This window comes from Chlorocebus sabaeus, chromosome 26 (assembly GCF_047675955.1).
Source record: "Chlorocebus sabaeus isolate Y175 chromosome 26, mChlSab1.0.hap1, whole genome shotgun sequence".
NCBI classification, from domain to species: Eukaryota; Metazoa; Chordata; class Mammalia; order Primates; family Cercopithecidae; genus Chlorocebus; species Chlorocebus sabaeus.
Window position 1 is genome coordinate 24,735,452 of NC_132929.1, and position 26,823 is coordinate 24,762,274.

General features: G+C 40.2%; 1 protein-coding gene across 2 annotated transcripts in view; it reads right to left on the minus strand.

Annotated features, from left to right (window-relative positions):
* Positions 1-26,823, minus strand: part of SECISBP2L (SECIS binding protein 2 like) — a 131,016-nt gene that overhangs the window by 80,987 nt on the left and 23,206 nt on the right. Inside the window, exons 1-2 of one of the 2 annotated variants that reach the window (XM_008016679.3) lie at positions 19,921-20,025; positions 17,438-17,562 (exon numbers count right to left, since the gene is read on the minus strand). The gene's annotated coding sequence lies outside the window, so the exon portion shown is untranslated. Of the gene's footprint in view, positions 1-17,437; positions 17,563-19,920; positions 20,026-26,823 lie in introns of those variants that run through there. The other variant, XM_073012154.1, reaches the window with a different exon arrangement.

A 26,823-nucleotide genomic window follows, 5' to 3' on the forward strand; every position in this document is an offset into this window, starting at 1 on the left:
ATCATGCAGTTCAGCCCTGTCATTTTATAGAGAAGGACTTTGAGGCATAATATTGTTTTCTTTGGCTACTGTAAGACACATACAACCCTTGATGTGCTTACTTTTAAAAGTTCCTCTTATGAGGTTGTACAATGTTCTAGTGCCTAATGAAAGACACAGTCCCCAACTTCAAGCTGCCTACAGTCCACTGGAGGAAAAAGACAAATGATCAGACATTAAAATGCAATATATAGGGAGGTCACTTCCAAGATGGCTGAATAGGAGCACCTCCAGTCTATAGCTCCCAATAAGATCAATGTAGAAGACAGGTGATTTCTGCATCATTTCTAGCTGAGGTACCTGGTTCATCTCATTGGAACTGGCTGGATAGTGGGTGCAGCCCACGGAGGGTGAGCTGAAGCAGGGCGGGGCATTACCTCACCCGGGAAGCACAAGGGGTTGGGGGATTTCCCTTTCCTAGCCAAGGGAAGCCATAAGTGACTGTACCTGGAGAGGTGGTACACTCCTCCCCAAACACTGCACTTTTCCCATGGTCTTTGCAACCGCCAGACCAGGAGATCCCCTCCTGTGCCTGGCATGGCAGGTCCCATGCCCACGGAGCCTTGCTCACTGCTAGTGCAGCAGTCTGAGATCAACCTGAGACATGGGAGCTTGGTGGGGGAAGGGGTGTCCGCCATTGCAGAGGCTTGAGTAGGCGGCTCTGTGCTCACAGTGTAAACAAAGTGGCAGGGAAGCTCAAACTGGGCAGAGCCCACCGCAGTTCAGCAAGCCCTACTGCCTCTCTAGATTCCATCCTTGGGAGCAGGGCATATCTGAACAAAAGGCAGCAGACAGCTTCTCCACTTAAACATCCCTGCCTGACAGCTCTGAGGAGAGCAGTTGGTGGGACCCCAGCATGACGTTTGAGCTCCAATAACAGACAGATGGCCTCCTCAAGTGGGTCCCTTACCCCCATGTAACCTGACTGGGAGACATCTCCCAGTAGGGGTGGACAGACACCTCATACAGGCAGGTGCCCCTCTGGGACAAAGCTTCCAGAGGAAGGATCAGGCAACATTATTTGCTCTTCTGCAGCCTCTCTTGGTGATACCCAGGCAAACAGGGTCTGGAGTGGACCTCCAGCAAACTCCAGCAGACCTGCAGCTGAGGTGCCTGTCTGTTAGAAGGAAAACTAACAAACAGAAAGGAATAGCATCAACATCAACAATAAGCACATCCACACCAAAACCCCATTTGTAGGTCACCAACATCAAAGACCAAAGTTAGATAAAACCATAAAGATGGGGAGAAACCAGAGCAGAAAGGCTGAAAATTCCAAAAACCAGAATGTGTCTTCTCCTCCAAAGGCATACAACTCCTCGCCAGCAAGGGAACAAAACTGGATGGAGAATGAGTTTGATGAGTTGATAGAGGTAGGCTTCAGAAGGTCAGTAATAACAAACTTCTCTGAGCTAAAGGAACATGTTCTAACCGATTGCAAGGAAGCTAAAAACCTTGAAAAAAGGTTAGATGAATGGCTAACTAGAATAACCAGTGTGGAGAAGAGCTTAAATGACCTGATGGAGCTGAAAGCCACAGTACGAGAACTTCGTGAAGCATACGCAAGCTTCAATAGCCGATTCGATCAAGTGGAAGAAAGGGTATCAGTGATTGAAGATCAAATTAATGAAATAAAGTAAGAAGACAAGATTAGAGAAAAAACAGTGAAAACAAACAATCAAAGCCTCCAAGAAATACGGGACTATGTGCAAAGACCAAATCTACATTTGATTGGTGTACCTAAAAGTGATGGGGATAAAGGAACCAAGTTAGAAAACACTCTTCAGGTTATTATCCAGAAGAACTTCCCCTACCTAGCAGGACAGGCCAACATTCAAATTCAGGAAATATAGAGAACACCACAAAGATATTCCTCAAGAAGAGCAACTCCAAGACACATAATCATCAGATTCACCAAGGTTGAAATGAAGGAAAAAATGTTAAGGGCAGCCGGAGAGAAAGGTTGGGTTATCCATGAAGGGAAGCCCATCAGACTAACACTGGATCTCTCTGCAGACTAACAGTGGATCTCTCTACAGGCCAGAAGAGCATGGGGGCCAATATTGAACATTCTTAAAGAAAAGAATTTTCAACCCAGAATTTTATATCCAGCCAAACTAAGCTTCATAAGTGAAGGAGAAATAAAATCCTTTACAGACAAGCAAATGCTGAGAGATTTTGTCTCCAGCAAGCCTGCCTGATAAGAGCTCCTGAAGGAAGCACTAAACATGGATAGGAAGAACTGGTACCAGCCACCACAAAAACATGCCAAATTGTAAAGACCATCAATGCTATGAAGAAACTGCATCAATTAATGGGCAAAATAGCCAGCTATCATCATAATGACAGCATCAGATTCACACATAACAATATTAACCTAAAATGTAAATGGGCTAAATGACACAATTAAAAGACACAGACTGTCAAATTGGATAAAGAAGCAAGACCCATCAGTGTGCTGTATTCAGGAGACCCATCTTGTGTGCAAAGACACACATAGGCTCAAAATAAAGGGATGGAGGAAGATCTACTGAGCAAATGGAAAGCAAAAAAAAAAAAGCAGAGATTGCAATCCTTGTCTCTGATAAAACAGACTTTAAACCAACAAAGATCAAAAGAGACAAAGAAGGCCATTACATAATGGTAAAGGAATCAATGCAACAAGAAGAGCTAACTATCCTAAATATATATGCACCCAATACAGGAGCACCCAGATTCATAAAGCAAGTCCTTTGAGATCTACAAAAAGACTTAGACTCCCACACAATAATAATGGGAGACTTTAACACCCCACTGTCAATATTAGGCAGATCAGCAAGATAGAAAATTAACAAAGATATTCAGGACTTGAATTCAGCTCTGGACCAGGTGGACCTTATAGACATCTACAGAACTCTCTATCCAAAATCAACAGAATATAAATTCTTCTCAGCATCACATTGCACTCATTCTGATATTGACCACATAATTGGAAGTAAAGCACTCCTCAGCAAATGTAAAATAACAGAAATCACAACAAACTGTCTCTCAGACCACAGTGCAATCAAATTAGAACTCAGCATTAAGAAATTCACGCAAAACTGCACAACTACATGGAAACTGAACAACCTGCTCCTGAATGACTACTGGGTACATAACAAAATGAAGGCACAAATAAAGATGTTCTTTGAAACCAATGAGAACAAACACACAACGTACCAGAATCTCTGTGACACATTTAAAGCAGTGTGTAGAGGGAAATTTATAGCACTAAATGCCCACAAGAGAAAGCAGGAGAGATCTAAAATCAACACCCTAACATCACAATTAAAAGAACTAGAGAAGCAAGAGCAAACAAATTCAAAAGCTAGCAGAAGACAAGAAAAAGCTAAGATCAGAGCAGAACTGAAGGAGATAGAGACACAAAAAACCCTTCAAAAAAAAAATCAATGAATCCAGGCGCTGGCTTTTTGAAAAGAGCAACAAAATAGATAGACCACTAGCAAGACTAATAAAGAGGAAAAGAGAGAAGAATTAAATAGAAGCAATAAAAAGTGATAAAGGGCATATCACCACCAATCCCACAGAAACACAAACTACCATATAAACACCTCTATGCAAATAAACTAGAAGATGTAGAAGAAATGGATAAATTTCTGGACACATACACCCTCCCAAGACTAAAGCACGAAGAAGTTGAATCTCTGAATAGACCAATAACGGGTTTTGAAATTCAGGCAATAATTAATAGCCTACCAACAAAAAAAAGTCCAGGACAAGATGGATTCACAGCCGAATTCTACCAGAGGTACAAAGAGGAGCTGGTACTATTCCTTCTGAAACTATTCCAATCACAGAAAAAGAGGGAATCCTCCCTAACTCATCTTACGAGGCCAGCATCATCCTGATACCAAAACCTGGCAGAGACACAACAACAACAAAAAAAGAAAATTTCAGGCCAATATTCCTGATGAACATTGATGCAAAAATCCCCAATAAAATGCTGGCAAACCAAATCCAGCAGTACATCAAAAAGCTTATCCACCAAGATCAAGTTGGCTTCATCCCTGGGATGCAAGGCTGGTTCAACATATGCAAATCAATATGCGTAACCATCATATAAACAGAAAAAACAACAAAAACTACATGATTATTTCAATAGATGCACAAAAGGCCTTCAACAAAATTCAACAGCCTTTCATACTAAAAACTCTCAATAAACTAGGTATCGATGGAATGTATCTCAACATAATAAGAGCTATTTATGACAAACCCACAGTCAATATCATACTGAATGGGCAAAAACTGGAGGCATTCCCTTTGAAAACTGGCACAAGACAAGGATGCCCTCTCATACCACTCCTATTCAACATAGTATTGAAAGTTCTGGCCAGGGCAATCAGGCAAGAGAAAGAAATAAAAGGTATTCAAATAGGAAGAGAGGAAATCAAATTGTCTCTGTTTGTAGATGACATGATTGTTTATTTAGAAAACCCTATTGTCTCAGTTCCAAATCTCCTTAAGCTGATAAGCAACTTCAGCAAAGTCTCAGGATACAAAATCAGTGTGCAAAAATCACAAGCATTCCTACACACCAATAATAGACAAACAGAGAGCCAAATAATGAGTGAACTCCCATTCACAATTGCTACAAAGAAAATAAAATACCTAGGAATCCAACTTACAAGGGATGTGAAGGACCTCTTCAAGGAGAACTACAAACCACTGCTCAAGGAAATAAGAGAGGACACAAATAAATGGAAAAACATTCCATGCTCATGGATAGGAAGAATCAGTATCATGAAAATGGCCTTACTACCGAAAGTAATTTATAGATTCAATGGCATCCCTATCAAGCTACCACTGACTTTCTTCACAGAATTAGAAAAAACTACTTTACACTTTATATGGAACCAAAAAAGAGCCCCTATAACCAAGTCAATCCTGGGTAAGAAGAACAAAGCTGGAGGCATCACACTACTTGACTTCAAACTTTACTAAAAGGCTATAGTAACCAAAACAGCATGGTACTGGTACCAAAACAGATATATAGGCCAATGGAACAGGACGGAGGCCGCAGAAATAATACCACACATCTACCACCATCTGAGCTTTGACAAATCTGACACACACAAGCAATGGGGAGAAGATTTCCTATTTAATAAATGGTGTTGGGAAATCAGGCAAGAGAAAGAAATAAAGAGTATTCAAGAAGAGAGGAAGTCAAATTGTCTCTGTTTGCAGGCTAGCCGTATGCAGAAAACTGAAATTGAACTCCTTCCTTACGCCTTATACAAAAATCAACTCAAGATGGATCAAAGACTTAAACGTAAGACCTAGGACCATAAAATTCCTAGAAGAAGGCCAGGCACGGTGGCTCACACCTGTAATCCCAACACTTTGGGAGGCCAAGATGGACTGATCACAAGGTCAGGAGATCGAGACCATCCTGGCTAACATGGTGACACCCCATCTCTATTAAAAATACAAAAAAATTAGCTGGGCATGGTGGTGGTTACCTGTAGTCCCAGCTACTTGGGAGGCTGAGGCGGGAGAATGGTGTGAACCCAGGAGGCAGAGCTTGCAGTGAGCAGAGACCGCACCACTGCATTCCAGCCTGGGTGACAGAGTGAGACTCCGTCTTAAAAAAAAAAAAAAAAAAAAAAAATCTAGAAGAAAACCTGGGGAATACCGTTCAGGACACAGACATGGGCAAACACTTCATATCTAAAACACTAAAAGCAATGGCAACAAAAACCAAAATAGACAAATGGGATCTAATTAAACTAAAGAACTTCTGCACAACAAAGGAAACTATCAGTATGGCCGGGCGCGGTGGCTCAAGCCTGTAATCCCAGCACTTTGGGAGGCTGAGACGGCGGATCACAAGGTCAGGAGATCGAGACCATCCTGGCTAACCCGGTGAAACGCCGTCTCTACTAAAAAAAATACAAAAAACTAGCTGGGCATGGTGGCGGGCGTCTATAATCCCAGCTACTCGGGAGGCTGAGGCAGGAGAATGGCGTGAACCCGAAAGGCGGAGCTTGCAGTGAGCTGAGATCCGGCCACTGCACTCCAGCCTGGGCGACAGAGTGAGACTCCGTCTCAAAAAAAAAGAGAAACTATCAGTAGAGTGAACAGGCAACCTACAGAATGGGAGAAGAGTTTTGCAATCTATTCATCTGACAAAGGGCTAACATCCAGAATCTACAAGGAACTTAAACAAATGTACAAGAAAAAAGCAAATAACCCCATTAAAAAATTGGCAAAGCATATGTACAGACACTTCTCAAAAGAAGACATTTATGTAGCCAACAGACATATGAAAAAATGCTCATCATCACTGGTCATTAGAGAAATGCAAATAAAAACGACAATGAGATACCATCTCAAGCCAGCTAGAATGGCAACCATTAAAAAGTCAGGAAACAACAGATACTGGAAAGGTTGTCAAAAAATAGGAAAACTTTTATACTGTTGGTGGGAGTATAAATTAGTTCAACCATTGTGGAAGTCAGTGTGTCAATTCCTCAAGGATCTAGAACTAGAAATACCATTTGACCCAGCAATCCCATTACTGGGCATATTCCCAAATTATAAATCATTCTACGATAAAGACACATGCACACGTATGTTTATTGCAGCACTATTCACAATAGGAAAGACTTGGAACCAACCCAAATGTCCATCAGTGATAGACTGAATTAAGAAAATGTGGCACATACACATCATGGAATACTATAGGGACATGGATGAAGCTGGAAACCATCATTCTCAGCAAACTGTCACAAGATCAGAAAACCAAACACCGCATGTTCTCACTCATAAGTGGGAGTTGAACAATGAGAACACATGGATAGAGGGAGGGGAACATCACACACCGGGGCCTGTGGCAGGTGGGAGGCTAGGGGAGGGATAACATTAGGAGAAATACCTAATGTAGGTGATGGGTTGATGGGTGCAGCAAACCACCATGGCACGTGTATACCTATGCAACAGAACTGCACGTTTTGCACATGTAACTGAGAACTTAAAGTATAGTAATAATTTTAAAAATGCGATATCATAGGTGCTGTGACTGAATGACGCACAGGGTGCCGCGAGAGCACGTATGAAGCTATCCAGCCCCACGGGACGCATTGTAGGAACAGTCCTCATATAGATGTTCCCAACACATGATGGTTCAACTTAAGATTTTTCGATTTTATGATAGCGCAAAAGCAATAGGGATTCAGCAGAAATCATCCTTTGAATTTTGAATTTCAATCTTTTCCTGGGCTAGCAATAATCAGTTTTATACTCTTACATGGGATATTCAACATTTTATTATAAAATAGGCTTTGTGTTAGATGATTATGCTCAACTGTAGTCTAATGTAAGTGTTCTGAGCACATTTAAGGCAGGCTGGGCTAAACGATGATATTGGGAGGTCAGGTATGTGAAATGCATTTTTGACTTAGAATATTCTCTACTCATGATGGATAGATTAGGATGTAACCCTACTCTAAGTGAAAGAGCATCTGTACTCTATCTGCCTTCCACAAAATAACAAGTTATTGCAGTGTTAGTGGAAAAGCAAATTTTATGCATCACAAAGCACTATTTTTTAGAATGTGAAACAGTTGTTGGCTTCAGAGACTGTGCTAATTTATTATCAGAAAAAGAGAGCACTGTTACCATAGGTTTTTCTCCTTACATTGCTGGTTTCTGTTTGGACACCAGTGCCATGTGGCATTAAGGTACAGATTGTTCCTAAAGATAATGTTTCCTGTTGAGTGGAACTACACAGTTACTGACCAGGAAATTCTTGCTGGCATTGTGGGAGTTATTCTATCTGACTAAACTCTAACAGCTTAAACTCACCACAGGCTCTGGGGGGGATTCTATTCTAAGAGTAAACATGGTCTCTTAATTACATTCTGTCTCAACTCTTTGCTCCAACAATGACTTTACCCCCATTGTTTGCAACATACAAGTGTTGTCACACTTGACCTTGTCATCTATGCTCAATATCAGTCCCTAACTGGATATCAGCTGATAATATTACAAGTCCTCCAGCATTATGGGCACACCCATTTTCATAATAGCAAGTACAAACGGCTCTGAGCACCATCTCTCATTTCTCTTCTTCCTCAGGGACTCTTGGGGCTTTCATTTCTGCTAGTCACTTCTTCTGACATCCTGTTTTTGCTGAATTATTGATCCTTGCTCTTGGTCTCACCTTCTGTACGTGCTTCTCCTTTTCTGCACCACATCAACGCATGTTGGACACTTCTGATCTCCATTTCCCAAAATACTATTGACTAAGCAATATCAAAATACTTGGAGACAATGGAATGGTTTCTATTGCAGAAAAGGAAAGCAAATAATTTAAAATGGAATATTTCAGTATGTTCCAAGTCCTTTTGTCCACTTATCTGTAGTCATTTTTCTTCCCCATTTCTATTTTTTTCTTCCCTAATTTTCTCCAGAACTCAAATGTCCTCCCACTCTATTATTATGCAGAGCTCAGTACCTTTTGCTTCTACCTCAAATTCTGCTACTGACCAACTTTTGTACTTACCAAAATGGCCTCATAAATAAATAGCCATTTGCTTTGGAACACTACACTTGAACAGCACAAAGTACCTGTAGAGACTTTACAACTTGTGCTTGCTTTAGCAAGATTAAATGATCAGGCAGTGATTCTTATAGTCCCCCAACCAACAGCAATGGCATCCCCTGGGAACTTGGTAGAATTTCAAGGTCTCAGGTCCCACCATAGACCTACTGATTGCGAAGCCCATCCACAAGCCCTCCAGGTGATTTTGATGCATGCTAAAGCTTGAGAACCCCTGACTTAGGCAAACTTTGAGTTTATGTATTTGTAATAGGCACATATATAGAGATCCTACTTCATTTTTAATGGTTGTATGAATTTAATGATTCCATACTCATGGACATTTAGGTTGCTACCAATTTTTGTTTTTGTTAGTTTGTTTGTTTGTTTTGAGATGGAGTCTCGCTCTGTCACCCAGGTAGGAGTGCAGTGGTGTGTTCTTGGCTCACTGCAACCTCTGCCTCCCAGGTTCAAGTGATTCTCCCACCTCAGCCTCCCAAGTAGCTGCGACTACAGGCTCCTGCCACCACACCCAGCTAATTTTAACGAGGCTAGTCTCAAACTCCTGATCTCAAGTGATCTGCCCACCTCGGCCTCCCAAAGTGTTGAGATTACAGCCAACTTCCAATTTTAATACATGAACAAACACTAGAAGTGTGCATGGAAAAATAAAAACAATTATGAAAAGATCTAGCTATTTTTTGATAAATTTTTTTCTTAAAAAATTCCTCCAATGTTAGAATATTGTTTTAACAATAAATACAAATTGGAAGAGAGAACAATGTTAGGTGAACTAAAGAAGGGAGGGAGGGATGGATTCTCCATAAAGGGTAAAGGGAGCCCACTGCAGTAGGCTGGAATAGCCATGAGACCACAGACCATGTCCAATGTGCTTACTTCTGTATGCCCAGTGTCTTCAATGGTGTCTGACACAGAACAGGCACTTAGAAAATATTAAATGAATAAACAGATTAATCAAATGCTGGTGAGGCTTCAGCTCCTATGTCTGGATTTGCTACAGTTCATGCTCTAGGACTTGAGCTTTTTGACTACCCAGGGCTATAACTGTGGCTCTACTTTGTGCCCAGGTCTCAACTGGGAAGACACTCATGATAGTAGTGCAGTAAGGAGCTGGGTATGCATTTCAGCACAAACCTTTGTTCATTTCTTTCTTCCAAAAGACCCTACCTATGACCTTTCAGTAGGCAGGGTCAATAATCTGGTTCTACAACAACTCAATAATGGAAGATACTAAGGAATTAGTTAATTTTTATTTAGTTTGAATAATGGCATAGTAATTATATGTCTGTTTTAAAAGAGTCTAGGATTTGCTTCAAAATCATCTGGATAGGGGAGTTGAAGAATTGGGGTATAGATCAAATAAGATAGGCCATCAGTTGATAATTGCTGAGGCCGGGAAAGTGAAAACATTTTCCAGTACATGGGGGCTCATAATGAATACAAATTGAATACATACATATATTTATTTATAAGGAATAGAATAATGATTGTATTATTCTTTAAAAAAAAAAAAAAAAACCTTCACGTCAGCAGCAGGTGCTCTCCCAATGAGCACAGCATGGCTGTCACACCTGTCACCAACTCCTGGGTACATGTCTCTTGTTCCTTTTGGTTACAGTAGAAGAACACTCCGGATCCCAATCTTTCTTACATTTTGATGCACTTAGTGACATCAGTTATCTCTTTCTATCCTGTATCAATGTCTACCTCCCGTCTGGAGATTTACACTCAGACTTTAAATATAACTCAATTATCTTCAATATTAAAAATCAGGTAAACATCCCATCCCCTCAGCTCAGACACTTCCTCCAGCGATTGCTTGATTTTTCTTTTATCCAGAACAGCCAAACGTATCCAAAGAGTTACCTATTTTTCTCTTACATTTCTTTGCTTCCGCCTCAATCTACTGGAGTCTGGCTCTGTCCACACCATTCAAACTTAATGGTTGCTGTCACAAAATTTCATGTGCATATTTCAGGTGTAAAATAGCAGCTCTAGCCCAAATACTTCTCCTTAAAGAGACTCTAGTATTCAAAACTTACTGACTTCTATATTTGGATACTGTATGGTTCTATTCAAACTCAGCACTGTATGTCCAAACAGAGCTCATCGTCTTCCTCCCAACCTGTGGTCCTTTCAGTGAATAACCAGTTGCCCAAATAACAAAAACCCTGGCAACATTTTGCTTTTTTTCTAAACAGCTTTACTGAGGTATGTTATAGACCACAATAAACCGCACATATTTACTGATTTGTTTTTCTGTCAGTATAGATTAATTTGCAGTTTTCAGAATTTCATATAAATGGAGTCATGCAGCATGTACTTTTTTGTCTGGTTTCTTTCACTAAGCATAATTCTTTTGAGATTCATCCATGTTGATGTGTGTATTAATAGTTCATTCCTTTTTATTAGCATGTAGCATACCATTATATGGATATATCATAATTTGTTTATTCACTTGCTTGTTGATGGCCATTTGGGTCATTTCTAGCTTTTGGCTATTGCAAATAAAACTATTATTTCATGTACAAGCCTTGGTGTGTACATATGATTTCATTTCTCTTGTTTAAATTTGCAGGAGCAGAATGTCTAGGTCACATTGATTTTGTGTTAACTTTTAAAGAAACTTCTGGGTGTTACTCTTGACTTTTTGTGGCAGTCCTAGTTGGCTGCCTTTCCAGCAACCATCTCATATTCCATCCTCTACTTGTCACTGTCTCTTACACTGCAGAAGCAGAAAAGGTGACATTTGCTTTCCCAGAACCCTTTGCATCTGTGGCCAGGGCATGTGGCTGCACCTGGCTGCGGATACTTGAAGAAAACTCCGCTGGGAGTGAGGGGTGGAGAGGGAGGTTCCGAGAAGCCACGAGGGGATGTAGCAGAAGGACTCCCTGGCACTCCTCTAATAGCGTCCTTCCCTGTAAAAGGTGGTGTCTTGGAACCAAGGGGACGTTCCCATGCGGAGCTTGTGGCCCCCATCCATACCACTCTCCGCGTACCCAGGACGCAGAACTCCTTAGGCTTATCGCCCCGACCCCTGCCAGGGACTCAGAGGGCCTCTTCCAGTCCTTTCCCCGACCGACGGCAGGCCCTGCCGCTGGCATGCTTATCCCTAGACACCGAGGGAGGCCAGTTGCAGGAGGAGATGCGCTAGGGTGGTCACACGCATGCGTGTAAGGTGCCTAATGGCGCAGGTTGCTGCACCGTGTGGAGAAAGTTTTGGGAGAGTTCTGCCTATACTCTTAGGAGCAGAAAGTCTGCTTGTGACACCAGAAAGTGAAACAGATATTCCGAGGCTACGAGGGGCACAGCACCACCAGTATGCTGAGAATTGTCCTTAGAGACACCCCGGAATCCCCCAAACCTTCCCTTCCAACAGCTTTGCCTCTGGTTTATATCATTTTTGTTTTGTTTTTAGAGACAGAGTCTCTCTCTGTCACCCAGGCTGGAGTGCTTTGACACGATCATAGCTCACTGCAGCCTCAAACTCCTGAGCTCAAGCGATCCTCCTGCCTCAGCCACCCGTGTAGCTTAAACCATAGGCCCTCTCCCCCACGCCAGGCTAATTTGCTTTTTAAATTTTTTTGTAGAGACAGGGTCTTGCTCAGCTGGTCTTGAGCTTCTGTTCCTTGCACTGCAAAGCGTCCTGACTGATACTCTCTCCCTCCCTCCCTCCCTCCCTCCGTCCCTCCCTCCCTCCCTCCCTCCCTCCCTCCCTCCCTCCCTCCCTTCCTTCCTTCCTTCCTTCCTTCCTTCCTTCCTTCCTTCCTTCCTTCCTTCCATCTTCCCTCCCTCCCTCCCTCCCTCCCTCCCTCCCTCCCTCCCTTCCTTCCTCTGGCTCTCTCTTTCTTTCTTTTTCTTTCTTCTTTCTCACTTCTTTTAGCCAATCACCAAGTCCTTTCATTCCTATTTCCTTAAGAGTCCTCAAATCTATCCACTGTTCTCAACCCTTCTGCCCTTGTCTCAGGAGAGACCACTGTTATCTTCGCCTGAATTACCACAGATTCTGAAGGTTACTCTCACAGCACAGACCTAGAGTCACTGGGGTCAAATGCCAACTTGCTCCTTATGAGCTTAGTGACTTCTCTGTGCCTAAGTTAAAAGTGCTTTTCTGCCAAGATTATTGTGAGGACAAAATGCAATCAAATACATGGAGCATTTAGCACAGTTTCTGGTTTAAAAAAAATGTTTTTTTTTTTCTTTTTCTAACTTCCATAAAACCACTTGCATTGATTTTTTTGTTTGGAAAAGCTTTACTTCTACTTACAAAAAAAAAAAAAAAAAAACAAAACAAAACTTAAGTGTAAAACAGCCTTAGGCAGGTCCTCCAGGAGATATTCCATAAGGCATTGCTATCAGAGGAGATGACAACTTCATGCGTCATCTGTCCTTGAAGACCATCCAGTGGGACAAGACATGAAAGTGGAAGATAGTGATGTTGATAATTCTGACCCTGTGTAGGCCTAGGCTGATGTGTATGTTTGTGTCTTTGTCTGTAAGGAAAAAACTTAAAAAGTTAAATAAATTTAAAAATGTAACAGTAGAAAAAAGCCTACAGAATAAAGATATAAAGAAAGAAAATATTTTTGTGCCGCCATACAATGTTTGTGTTTTAAGATAAGTGTTATTACAAAACAGTCAAAAAGTTGAAAAAAGTTTAGTTTGTATATAAAGTAAAAAAAATTTATATTGAGCTGAGGTTAATTTATTACTGAAGAAAGAACACATTTTGCATAAATTTAATGTAGCCTAAGCGTATGGTAGTTTATAAAATCTATAGTTGTGTACGATAATTTCCTAGGGCTTCTCATTTACTTACCACTCACTCACTGACTCACCCTCCTAGATCCAATCATAATAAGTGTCCTATACAGGTATATCATTTTTTATCTTTTATCCATATTTTTACTGTACTTTCCTATGTTTAGACACACAAATACTTATCACTGTGTTACAATTGCCTGCAGTATTCAGAACAGTAACATGTTGTATGGGTTTGTAGCCTAAGAGCAATAGGCTACAGGGCATAGCCCTGGAGCATAGTAGGCTACACCATCTAGGTTTGTGTAAGTACACACCATGGTGTTTGCACAGTAAAAAAAATTACCTAACAATGTATTTCTCAGAACATATCCTCACTATTAAGTGGTCCACGACTATATACATATTTTATGTATCTAATATATGTATAAACATTAGGAACCTAAGCACAACCCATTGAAATGAGTCAATTTGACACTCATTTGCCTCCTATGTGCTAGGGCAGTGGGAATGTGTCTGTGGAGAAATCATCCCTGCCTTTGTAGAGGCAGACATTAAACAAATAATTATACAATACCACTAATAATTATTATTATTTATATACATTTGATGAAGTGCTATGGAGCTCAGGATCTTCCATAGAAAGTAAAATTTCAGGTGATGCCTGAAGGCCAAGGAGGAGTTAACTCAATAAAAAGGCTCTTCAAAGAGCCTAGGGCCCAGAGGGAACAGTATGTTCCAGGACCCCAAGGCAGAAAGGAGAGGAGGTGCAGGCAGACCAGGCTAGTTGGAATACAGTAAGTAAAGGTGATAAGACTCAGCAGGGAGAGAGTGAGCAGAGGGACAACCATACAGGGTTTGAAGCCACAATTATGGTTGGAGGCTGCATCCTAAGAACAGTGGGAAACCATTGAAAGATATTAAGTAGGCAACTGATGTGGTCAGGTTTGAACTGAAACAACAACAACAACAACAAAAAACAACCCTGGATCAGAATGGATCAGAAGGGATAATCTGAAAGTGGCTTGACCAGGGAGGAGAGTATTGCTATATTCCAGGTAAGGTAAATAGAAAATGCAAAATACTTAGCTCTTTGTAGACATACTCCAAGTGGCTATGGGCAATGCAGAAGTGGCAAAAGAAAGAGGAAAAGCATGTGGAAATGGCATGAAATATGAGCAGACAGTTCATGGCATGACAAAGCTGAATAAATTGATAGAGATTTTGATACTAATGCTTTTTTAAATAATACCATTTTTGTAACAATAAGTAATAATAAAACAATAACCATAGTGGGTCAGTATTTATTGAGTACTTACCATGTGCTAGATAACTGTTCTATGCTCTTTATATAAATTAATTCATTTCATCCTTGTTCCAGTTATTTGTTGCTTCAAAACAAACCACCTTACAATTTAGTGCTTAAAACAACCACAATATATATTTTGCTCCCAAATCTGCAGCTTGGGCAAAGCTTAGGGGTTGAGAGGAGTTCATTGCTACTCCACTTGGTGTCAAAGTGTGACAAAGTCTGACTTTCAGCTTACAGTCTGAGAGCTGAAATCTGAATCTTGCTCACACACATGCCTGTGATTGATGCCAGTTGTGTGCATTCTTCTATTACACTCAACACACCACATTGCAATGATTTTGCTTAAATGTCCAATTCTCTGCTAGACCTTGAAATAAGTCTTATTTAACTTTGTATCACCACTGTTTGGGGCACCATCCACACAGTGGGTGCTACGATCTTCACTAATAGAATGTTTCCTTCCCCAAACCCTTACAGGAAATTCTCCATCTTCTATTTGAACACTCATGGTGACTGGATTTTTATAACTTTGCAAGACTACCATTTCATTAGAAAGTTTTCTTTGATCCTCAACCAAAATCTGCTTTGCATAACTTTTACTTAGTTGTTGTAGTTAGGATTCATAGAACTGCACAGAATGAGTCTAAGTTAACTTCCATAAGACATCCATTCCCTCTAAGCTAAACACCCTAGTTCACATTTCTGGGCCTCATGGATATGGTTTCCATGATTACCTCATTCTAGATGCATTCTCAGATTGTCATTGTGGTTCACAGAGGTCCAGAACAAAATGCCTGGGGAAATATTAATGGTGAACCTGTGGACAAAGGAACAAAGTGGGAGAAAAAACCATTCTGAAACTGTCATAAGCAAGTGAGCTGAAAAAGGAAGTGCAGGATGGGAGTGTGGATTGAGGACAGGATGAGTTGGAGACCTGATTCTATCATGGGCCTTCTCCGGAGAGGCTGCCTCTCTGTTGAGAAGTGGAAGGAGAATGTCTAAGAAAGTAATCTGAGGCACTGACTGAGTGGAAGTGGAGAAGGAAAAACAGGAAAAATGGGGAGGTCATTGAAACCTAGTTGCCCACTTCTATCTGAAAATAACCTTTTTCAAAGCATAGTTTATATTGATCATGTACGTAAGAATCTCATAACCTGTGGGTTAACATGCAATGCCAGAGCTCAGCTCCATAACTATGGAATGTGCATTCTTCACAAACTCTAAGGTAATTTTTAAATGTGTTGAAAATCTTGTTTTAAAGCATGAGGTAAGGTGGGAACTACTTATATGCAGGTTTAGAAGACTGTTTTTGAAATTTTATGTTTTGCAAAGCTAAAGACTCTCATGTTCTTCAGAAATTTCCTGGAAATATAAAAAACCCCAGCTTAAGTGTTCTGTTTGCATAAGTTCCAGCCCATAGGTCCTTATCCCAACCCATAAGGGCCTGAAAAACCATTTAAAAAGAGCCTCTTTTGTCAAAAGATCCTATCACAATAACTCTTAGAGTAAGGCCTCCCATCTGCAACCCCTTCCAGCCCTCCCCCAGAAAAATAAGCAGTTGAAGAATTCAAACTCATGATACATTTTTTCCATTCCAAGTCCACAGTTTTATTGAAATATTAAATCTTTTCTCCTTTTCTACCGATGGATTTGAAGACAGATTTTACAATAAATTTTTAGTTAAATAATGAGTAAAACATGTGAGGTATAGTTGTAGCAAGTACTTTTTGCTTAGAATTAGAAAGAGGCTAAAATGAAATTTAGGCAAAAAATATGGTTTTTGCTCTTTTAGGAAAATGTTTTAAGCACCCTTACAGAGTGTCCCGGGGAGATATAAGTGCATATTTTTTAATGAAGTTGCAACAAGTGAAAATCTAACATTATTACACAAAAATATAAGGACACACTTTTCGTTAAGTGAAAAGATTTTGCCTTAATAAAATAATTCAGCAATAGCATTTCTTTAAATTTCTTCTTTGACCTTTAGCCTATCTCCCAGAAGCATTTATTTACAGAGCAGAAGGAAGATCAATAAGGAACAGATTCTTTTAATGAGATAATGTCAAGTGAAGAGCAGGCTGAAATGGGGAGAAGGCATTGGTGATAATTTTACCACAAATCACTGGGGGGAAAAATGGATTTAAAGTGGATTCACCTACAGCCTTTCAGAAGCACTGCTTTAAATAGAAACACAGACTACTTCACTCACTCACTGACTCTTCAAATGTTTATTAAGGTCGCCTATTGTATGTCAACTGGAGATACAGAAGTTGCCAAGACAGCCACACAGTTCCTCCCTTCAAGATAGAGCTCATAATACCAGCGATCAAGGCATTTAGTTATAATTGTGATAAATAGTATAAAGGAAGAGTGCAAAATGCTTTGAGAATGAATTTGTCATCATGACAATATTGAGCCAGAGGTTAATCTAAATGAGGGGACAAATTTAAACAATTTTCCCCAAGCTTCAATGTGGGCTTTCTTCTTTAAGTTTTTGAAAATGGTTTGGGAGAGTGATTTTTTAAAATGTGTATTGTGAGCTAAAGGTAGAACAGGTAGTGAGTCCTGTCAGTTGTTTGCAGTCAGCTACAACTCGAACTCCTTGTTCTACTCTGTCCCCACTTCTCACTGCTGCACTTGACTAGTTAAAAAACAACCACTACCACCACCACCGTATTTTGTGTGTCAAAGCCTGGATGTAAAACTCAGATGAAGAGGTGACTTACTGTTTTCCAGTGACTTTGCTTTGCTGGTGAAATTTCCTACAAGATCCTTCTCTGAGGGCAAGGACATTCACATTTATCGAGTGCTGATTCTTTTGCAGGAATTGGATCAATTTTGCTCAGCAATCCTAAGATGGTGGATTTGCAAATGAGAAAACAGAGGTTCAGAAAGACAAAATAATTCATTTCAAGTCAGCTGCGCCTGTTCCTGTCACTACACTAAGCTAGAAAATGGAGGAGGGGAGAGGGTAACAGATAAAACACAAGTTTCGCTGACAATTAGTTTATTGTTAGCAAAGCTAATGGGTTGAGCCAAACCTAATTACAGCCAACAAAATGCTGCCTTTTTATTAAAAGTAAACGCAGAGTCTACAGGTGAAAGAATAACTGGAGCTTCTTGAGCGAGAAATAGTAGTTGAGATTTTGTGTGAAAAATAGTTTGTAATAAAATTAGAATGTACTAAAATGCATGAGGAGACCGAGCATTGTACTCAAGCACTTTTTGAGATGTTTATTTTACCTTTAGCAAAGTTTGCAATAGATAACAAGATAAGATTGTAGAGAATTTATTTTGTGAAATAGAAGAAATTGTGCAATGTCAGTTTACACAACCAACTTAAAGTTTTTAATTCTAAGCAAGGAATGAGGGGAAAAGCTAAAGTAATTAGACTAGAGAAAGTATAGAAAACTAGAGATAAGCTGAAAATATAATGTTTGTTAATAAACAGTAAGGTGAAGGATCAAGATTCGCTTCCTCCCGGATAATCAATCAAGAACAGAAAGCAACAACTACCAAGATTGGCAAATTCTAGTCTTAGCTCTGCTACGTCTACCCAGTGAAGACCAGATAGATGTCAGTTAATCAAAAGAGTTTGAAGATTGTATAAACATCTCAAAACAATTGGTGAGAGTCAATCCATTTTCAATTCAAACCCACCAGGGCCTCATCATTCAACATGACCCACAGGAAGGTAGGCTATGGTGGAAACAGATTGAGATTCACCTTGAAATTTTATTCTCCACCAAACTGTCACCATTTTTATTTAACTTATTGTGTGTTTGTCAATAGAAGTGAGGAAATGCTAAGTATATATTTGTATACCTAGAAGTATATATTATATATTATTAATATGTTTTAGAAAAATATGTATATTTGCACAACATTATAAGAAAGGTTCACTTCTATATACAAAAGAATACAGTTTTAGAGAGTCTTCAACAATACTATTCTGTTGAACTGGCTATAAGAAATTCTTTCCAATGATAATTTTGCTAGCAAATTGTCTTACAAAAGGCTGATTTTTCTATCTAAACATGCCTGATGGTGATGAGCTCATCACGATTCTTTTATTCCACTACCAAGTAGCAATGACCTATTACTCTTCCCCCTTTCTCCACTAACCATCTCAGTCACTTCCCAACCAAAAGCAGATCTAAACTCTCAAGCCATTCACCAAACAAAATAATATTGTAAAAGGCTTAGACAATTAAAAGAGAAAATAATTTGAGATTAAATTTCATATAGGACATAACCTACTTTCTTCTGTATAATTTAATATCTTTAATTTATTTACTAGATATCATATCAAGTCTGCTCAGCCTCTAGTTCCTATCAGTTTGTGTAAGAATTCTAGTAATTCATCGAGAACAATAGAATCCTACTTCAGTAAAACAATGTGTATATTATTTTAAATATGCATGACATATTTCTGAATACATTTAAATGAATTTGAGTTCATAGTTTTTTCTTTCCTAATGTAATCTTTTCTTTCCTTTTGACATGGACTCTCCTGATTGCCTTTTCAATTCTCCTTCAACAAAAAGTAAGAAATGAGTAGCAGAAGGAGGTAATTGATGATGGACTTTTAAATATCCCAGAAAGCAGCAGTCTACATAACTTCTTTTTTTGTTTGTTTGAGATGGGGTCTTGCTCTGTTGCCCAGGCTGGAGGGCAGTGGCGTGGTCTCGGCTCACTTCAAACTCCACCTCCCAGGCTCAAGCGATTCTCCTGTGTCAGCCTTCCGAGTAGCTGGGATCACAGGTACACACCACCACGTCCGGCTAATTTTTGTATTTTTAATAGAGACAGAGTTTCGCCATGTTGGCCAGGCTAGTCTTCAACCCTTGACCTCAGGAGATCCACCCACCTCGGCCTCCCAAAGTGTTGAGATTGCAGTCATGAGCCACCACGCCAGCCCAGTCTACATAACTTTAAACAGATGTCCATGAATAAGAATAGCTCTTCAATGTGACAGCACTAAATCAGAACTCTTTCTGTTCAGTATGGAATGATAAATTAATTGATTTAAAATGATCAGATTACTAATAAGAATAATAATGATTAAATTATTGACTTACACCAGAATTTTAGGTGGTTTGCAAAAATACATAAAATTCCCATGACAGAGTTGTAACAAAGAAATACAGTAAAAAAATTAATAAAGCCAGCTATGAGATTAGTACATGTGCCTTAAAATCCCACATACTTGCCAGAGCTGGGTCACAAACGTGAGTCTGATCTTTCTTACAATCGAGGGGCCAAAGTCAGTTACCTGATTCACAGGATCTGTGAGACAGAAACTGGTGAAACACAGCCACACAGATCTGCCTGGGAGGCTGACACTTCGCTCGAATCGGACGTGATAGGTTGACTGAATGACCCTCAGTCAACATTGGGACACGTCAGTGATCCAAGGCCAAATGTCCTATGCCATGGCAGCACAGCTGAGATAACACTGGTGGGGAGCATTTTTTTTTTTTGAGATGAAGTCTTGCTCTGTCGTCCAGGCTGGAATGCAATGGCACAATCTCAACTCACTGCAACCTCCACCTCCCAGATTCAAGAGATTCTCCTGCCTCAGCCTCCTGAGTAGCTGGGATTACAGGCGCCCGCCACCACACCCAGCTAATTTTGTTTTGTATTTTTATTAGAGACGGGGTTTCACTGTGTTGGCCAGGCTGGTCTCAAACTCCTGACCTCAGGTGATCTGCCCGCCTCAGCCTCCCAAAGTGCTGGGATTACAGGTGTGAGCCACTGTGCCCAGTCAGGAGCAATTTTAAAGCACGTTTTACCAAGTTACAAAAGTGAACACACAAGAAAACTCTCCATAAACACCCATAGAAAGCCTAACCATTAGCAATAGATTTGCTGGTGAAGCTTTTAGATTAAATTGTTTGTCAAAGGTATCCCTGGGTAGGTACCTGAATGAAATTCTTGCTGAACGCAGTCATTAAGTTTCAGCCAGTTGTATTTTGAGAGATAGCTACCAAAATGGACCACTTTGGCCTTGGAATAATTGGCAGTTCTATGAAAGCATGGCCCTGCCTAGCATCTCACAACAGAACCAGTTCATATGCAACCGAAGAAAATGTAATCTCCTGTCTTCCATAGCTGGATACTCATGCTGAAGGAACAACAGCCCACCACTTTGAGGTGGGTGCAGGAAGCTGTGTGTGGTTGCTGGGTATGTTAGTGTTAAGCCTGCATTCAGAAGAGATAACGTGTACAAGCTACAGGCCTGAGGAGTGGAGAGACAAGAAGCCGAGGAGGGGAGTTACAATTGCAGGCATTGTGTTGAGCTCAATGCTATGTGTGACTTCTTATGGTGCTTGGTATAACAGATTTTGTGGGGGTGCTATGAAAAAGCTTTTCATCCTTTGAAATAATTAAATAAAAAGGAGGATGGTCTGGCACGCGGCATAACTCTAGGGAATTTGTCTGCTCTGGAAAAAAGAGGAGACAATGTCCTGAAAATAGGACATTGACTAGGATATGACTTATGAAATGTTAAAGATTTTCTTAAATTCCACTTTAAGGAATTTGCAAATCCTCGGTTTATAATTTTAAACAATGACATTCAAGTAGGATGGACAAATGCCTTCAAATGTTTAATTTAAAGAGGTGGCATGGGGGATGAAGTCAGGAAGACCCTAATACTGTAGGACAAAGAACTAAAGGAACAGGAAAGAATGCTTCTTTTTACCAAATGTCGAAGGTCTAACCAAGAATATAGGTTAAAAAGAAGCAAGAGTCAGAACTGAATATTTTGTTTGCTTGTTTTGAATATGCTCTGGGTGGAAGAATTCTAGAACTTCACTTTCTATTTTTTCTTATTTTACTATGGTTCCAATACTTATTTAAGTATGTATGTATTGGTGAACCTGAGTTACTTTCCCTCCTCTATGGTCTGGAAGGAAAGGATTGCTTTCAAAAAATTCAAACAGGGCTGAGTACGGGGTGTCACACCTGTAAGCCCAACACTTTGGGAGGTCAAGGCAGGAGGGTCACTTGAGCCCAAGAGTTCGAGATCAGTCTGGGCAACAAACTGAGACACCCCCCACCACATCTCTACATAAAAAAAAAAAGAAAATAGCCAGGCTTGGTGGTGTATACCTGTGGCCCCAGCTGCAGGGGAGACTCAGCGGGGAGGATCACTTGAGTCCAGGGGGGTCAAGGTTGCAGTGAACTATGTTTGCACCACTGCACTCCAGCCTGGGCAATAGAGGGAGATGCTGTCTTTAAAAAAAAAAAAAAAAAAAAAAAAGAAACAGATGACGTCCATGGTTATGTTTTTCCAGTAGTAAAAATACCATCCCTAGCTACAGCGTATCTTAAACTATGTCATGTGATGCTCTGGGTTGATTGGTTTCTTAGCAGGGCTAAAACTAAATATGGCTTTGTTGTAAAACAGATTCTTTCACAGTCCAGCAGGAATTTGCTGTAAGACTTTTATTTAATAATCTGCACACAGCCTTAAGTTCAAAGTAATGTGGATAAATAAAAGTCAAAAAATTTTCAACATTGGCTGGGCGCGGTGACTCACGCCTCTAATCCCAGAATTTCGGGAGGCTGAGGCAGGTGGATCACCTGAGGTCAGGAGTTTGAAACCAGCCTGGCCAATATGGTGAAACCCCATTTCTACTAAAAATACAAAAAATTAGCCGGGTGTGGTGGTGGGAGCCTATAATCTCAGCTACTCGAGAGGCTGAGGCAAGAAAATCACTTGAACCTGGGAGGCAGAGGTTGCAGTGAGCCAATATCGTGCCACTGCACTCCAGCCTGGGCGACAAGAGTGAAACCCCATTTCAAAAAAAAAAAAAAAAAAAAAAATTTTCAACATTAAAAGAAATGCTTATGTTAAAAAGATTATAAATGTTTCATCTTTTTCTTTTTTTTTTTTTGTGAGGTGGGGTCTCACTCTGTCACCCAGGCTGGAGTACAGTGGCAAGATCTCGGCTCACTGCAACTTCCACCTCCTGGACTCAAGTGATTCGCCTGTCTCAGCCTCCTGAGTAGCTGGGATTACAGGTGCATGCCACCACACCTGGCTAATTTTTGTGTTTTTAGCAGAGACGAGGTTTTACCCTTTTGTCTAGGCTGGCCTCAAACTCCTGACCTCAAGTGATCTGCCTGCCTCGGCCTCCCAAAGTGCTGGGATTACAAGTGTGAGCCCCCTCTCCCAGCCTTCATTAGTTTTTAAAAATGTCTTTTATCAGATTAACTACATACTTTGATTTTAATTTGTTATATTTCCATAATTTTACTGATATGTAGCAATAATTAGGCCATAATCAGTTCACTTACTCAAAAATATTTGTGGAGGGTCTATTATATACAAGGCACCATGCTGGCCTTGAAAAGCAGGGTTGGGTGCTGGGGTAATGGTTAGCTTACTTTCCTTAAATCATAGGGAGTTAGATAGTAACACAACTGCTACCAAAAAAAATCTCTTATGCAAAGGTTGCCATTTACAGAGCAGCCCATTCCTCTGCCTATAGCAGTAATTAAAAGAAGTTATTTCTCATTATGGCCCAATATCTACTTCCCACTGGGCTCCTATTTTAATTTTTAAAGTAACACCTTGCAAGGCCAATTTCTCTTTCTCTGAATACATTTTAAAACTTGAAAACTGCTATTTTCTCCCTGCTAAGTCTTCTCTCGTCTACACTAAAAATTCCAAGTGATGCAAAATTTTCTGGAACCCAGTATAAAATTTTATATCAATTACTGCTAAATTTTACTTTATTGCTTTCATCAGCTAGTCCACTTTATGGAAATACTGAAATATTTATTCTAGATTCCGTGTATTAGACACCTCTTTAAGTTTATCTTCCTGTCTTTGAAATATACTGAGAAAACATTTAAGAATTTTTTTTTTTTTTTTTTTTTTTTTGAGACGGAGTTTTTGCTCTGTAGCCCGGGCTGGACTGCAGTGGCCGGATCTCAGCTCACTGCAAGCTCCGCCTCCCGGGTTTACGCCATTCTCCTGCCTCAGCCTCCCGAGTATCTGGGACTACAGGCGCCCGCCACCTCGCCCGGCTAGTTTTTTTGTATTTTTAGTAGAGACGGGGTTTCACTGTGTTAGCCAGGATGGTCTCGATCTCCTGACCTCGTGATCCGCCCGTCTCGGCCTCCCAAAGACATTTAAGAATTTTAACAGTAGGAGTCATCTTTCTTTTCCAGTTTAAAATAATAATAAAAAAATAGGATAGTGAAGATAAAATGATTTAATCTATTTAAAAAATGTCTCAGCTGGGCATGGTGGCTCACGGCTATAATCTCAGAACTTTGGAAGACCAAGGTCAGAGAATCACTTGAGGCCAGGAGTTTGAGACCAGCCTGGGCAACATAGTGAGACCCCCATCTCTACAAAACATTTAAAAAATTAGCTGGACTTGGTAGTGCATACCTGTAGTCCCAGCTACTTGGGAGGTTGAGACTGGAGGATGGCTTAAGCCCAGGAGTTCAAGGCTGCAGTGAGCCATGATTGGTCTATGGTACTCCATCCTGATGGACAGAGTGATATCCTGTCTTAAATAAATAAATAAACAAACATTTCTCATGTGAACCCATCTGAAGTATTTAACTTTTTTTAAATGACACATAAAAGTCATATATATGCACACGTGTTTTGTTTTTTAAGTATCTGAAACAGATTTTTAAAATTCTAATTAGATAATGTAAGTAGTGACAGATGTTTTACTGTCTAAAAACATTTCCAGAATAATCAGATTAAGCTCATGAATTAGAGATGATTTCTTTTAACTTCATAAATATTAGTTTGGTTTGTCAAATAATAAAATAAGTTCAATTTTTCAGTGATACAAATTTGAAGTATGCTATATTATGGCTTTAAATAAAACCTCCAAATACATATATATCTTTTATATATATTATATATATTTTAGATATATGTATACACACACACACACATATATATATACACACACACAATTTTTTTTTTTGAGTCGTGGTCTTGCTCTGTCACCGAGGCTGGAGTGCGGTAGCGTGATCATAGGCTGCTACAACCTTGAATTCCTGAGGCATGAGCCTCTAGCTTTTCCTCCTCCCCTCCCCTCCCCTCCCCTCCCCTCCCCTCCCCTCCCCTTCCTTCCTAGAGACAAAACCTTGCTAGTTGACCAGGGTGGTCTCAAACGCCTGGCCTCAAGCGATCCTCCTGCCTCTACCTCCCAAAGTGTTAGAATTACAGGTGTGAGCCACCATGCCCAGTCCATCTATCTTTAGGTTGTGAAGAGTATGCTTTAGGATTTTTCCAAACAATACTAATATACCTTTTTTTTTTTTTTGAGACAGGGTCTCACTCTGTCACCCAGGCTGGAGTGCAGTGATGTGATCTCAGCTCACTGCAGCCTGGACCTCCCAGGCTCACATGATACTCCCACCTCAGCCTCCTGAGTAGCTGGGACTACAGGCACTCACCACCATGACCAGTTAGTTTTTGTATTTTTTGTAGAGATGGGGTTTCACCATGTTGGCCAGGCTGGTCTTGAACTCCTGAGCTCAAGCAATCCATCTGCCTTGGTCTTCCAAAGTGCTGGGATTACAGGTGTGAGTCACTATGCCTGGCCAAAAGCACTTTTAAAATAAGCAGATTAGGTTACATAATCTTTAAGGTCACTTCTAGTTAAGAGGGAGAGAGTAGCAGCTGTATTTGGTATTTTCACAAAGAAAATATTTTCCAGTAGAAGAGGCCAAGATGTGAGAAGATAAGTCAGGTTGTCCTACATAGCTATAATCTCAAATTGACTTTTTTTGGGGATATAATTGAAAAAACAGACAAAAACTCTGAACAAGAACAACAAAAGGTAACTTTCATTGCTCCCTTATGCCCCTGCTATTTTTTTCTCTTCTTTTAGCTTTTACAAGCACCCTGAGTTTTCATATTTCCCTGGATTCCTTTTGTCACAGGAGAAAAGCACGTCTCACAGAGCAAGTTCTCTGAACCGAGCTGAATGTGTTGCCTCTCCAGAATAATTCATCATTAAAAACCACAGAATGGCATCTCTTGACAGGCAAAGAAACATTAGAATACACGTTGTTAGAGAAAAATCATTCTCCCCTTTCTCTTACACTGCTGTTAGCATTTTAATTTCTGCTAAAGATTTTTCCTTTGCTTAGGCTTTTTCTATGTGTATAATATATGGATTCCACAACTTGGTTTTCCACAGACTTTTTTTTTTTGAGATGGAGTCTCACTCTTTAACCCAGGCTGGAGTGCAATGGTGCGATCTCAGCTCCCTGCAACCTCTGCCTCCTGGGTTCATGTGATTCTTGTGCCTTAGCCTCCCGATTAGTCACCATGCCTGGCTAATTTTTATATTTTTAGTAGAGATGGGGTTTCACCATATTGGCCAGGCTAGTTTTGAACTCCTGACCTCAGGTGATCCACCCACCTCAGCTTCCCAAAGTGTTGGGATTACAGGCGTGAGCCACTGGGCCTGGGCCATTCCACAGCCTTTAATGCCTATGCACGAAACCCTTCAGGGACAAGTAGTATGTATTCTTAATCACCATTTCTCTTTCTTAGCCCTGGGAGTTGGGTATCTCAGAGTAGCCTGACGGTTAGATGAAGCAATAGAATGATACAGAGGAATCAGTTCTCACTGTTGAAACCTTATGTTCACTGGGAGGCAGACAGGGTAGAGATTTTGAACATGGGGAGAAGTTCATAGGCCCCATCCTCTAGATATTAAAAGACTAGCCCATCATGGTCAGTTTCTCTTTTCTTTCTTTTTAAAAATAGCTTTATTGAGATATAATTCATGTATAATACAATTCAGCTATTTAAAGGGTACAATTCAGTGATGTCTAGTATAGTAACTGAGTTTGTGCAGCCGTCACCAGAGTCAATTTTATGACCTTCATGGTCAATTTCTATGAGTGATGAGAAAGTGACTACTTTTATTTCACAAGGCATTTGAAATCTGTACCCATTCATTACCTTTATACAATTATTTATTTAAAATGACGTTTCTCACACCAAGACTGATGGGTTAACACACTCTAACTCCAGTCCTACCTCTGGATAGGTAGGAAGGTTAACTAGAGTTTCTATATACCAGCACACAGTTCCTTTGGGTCACCATGT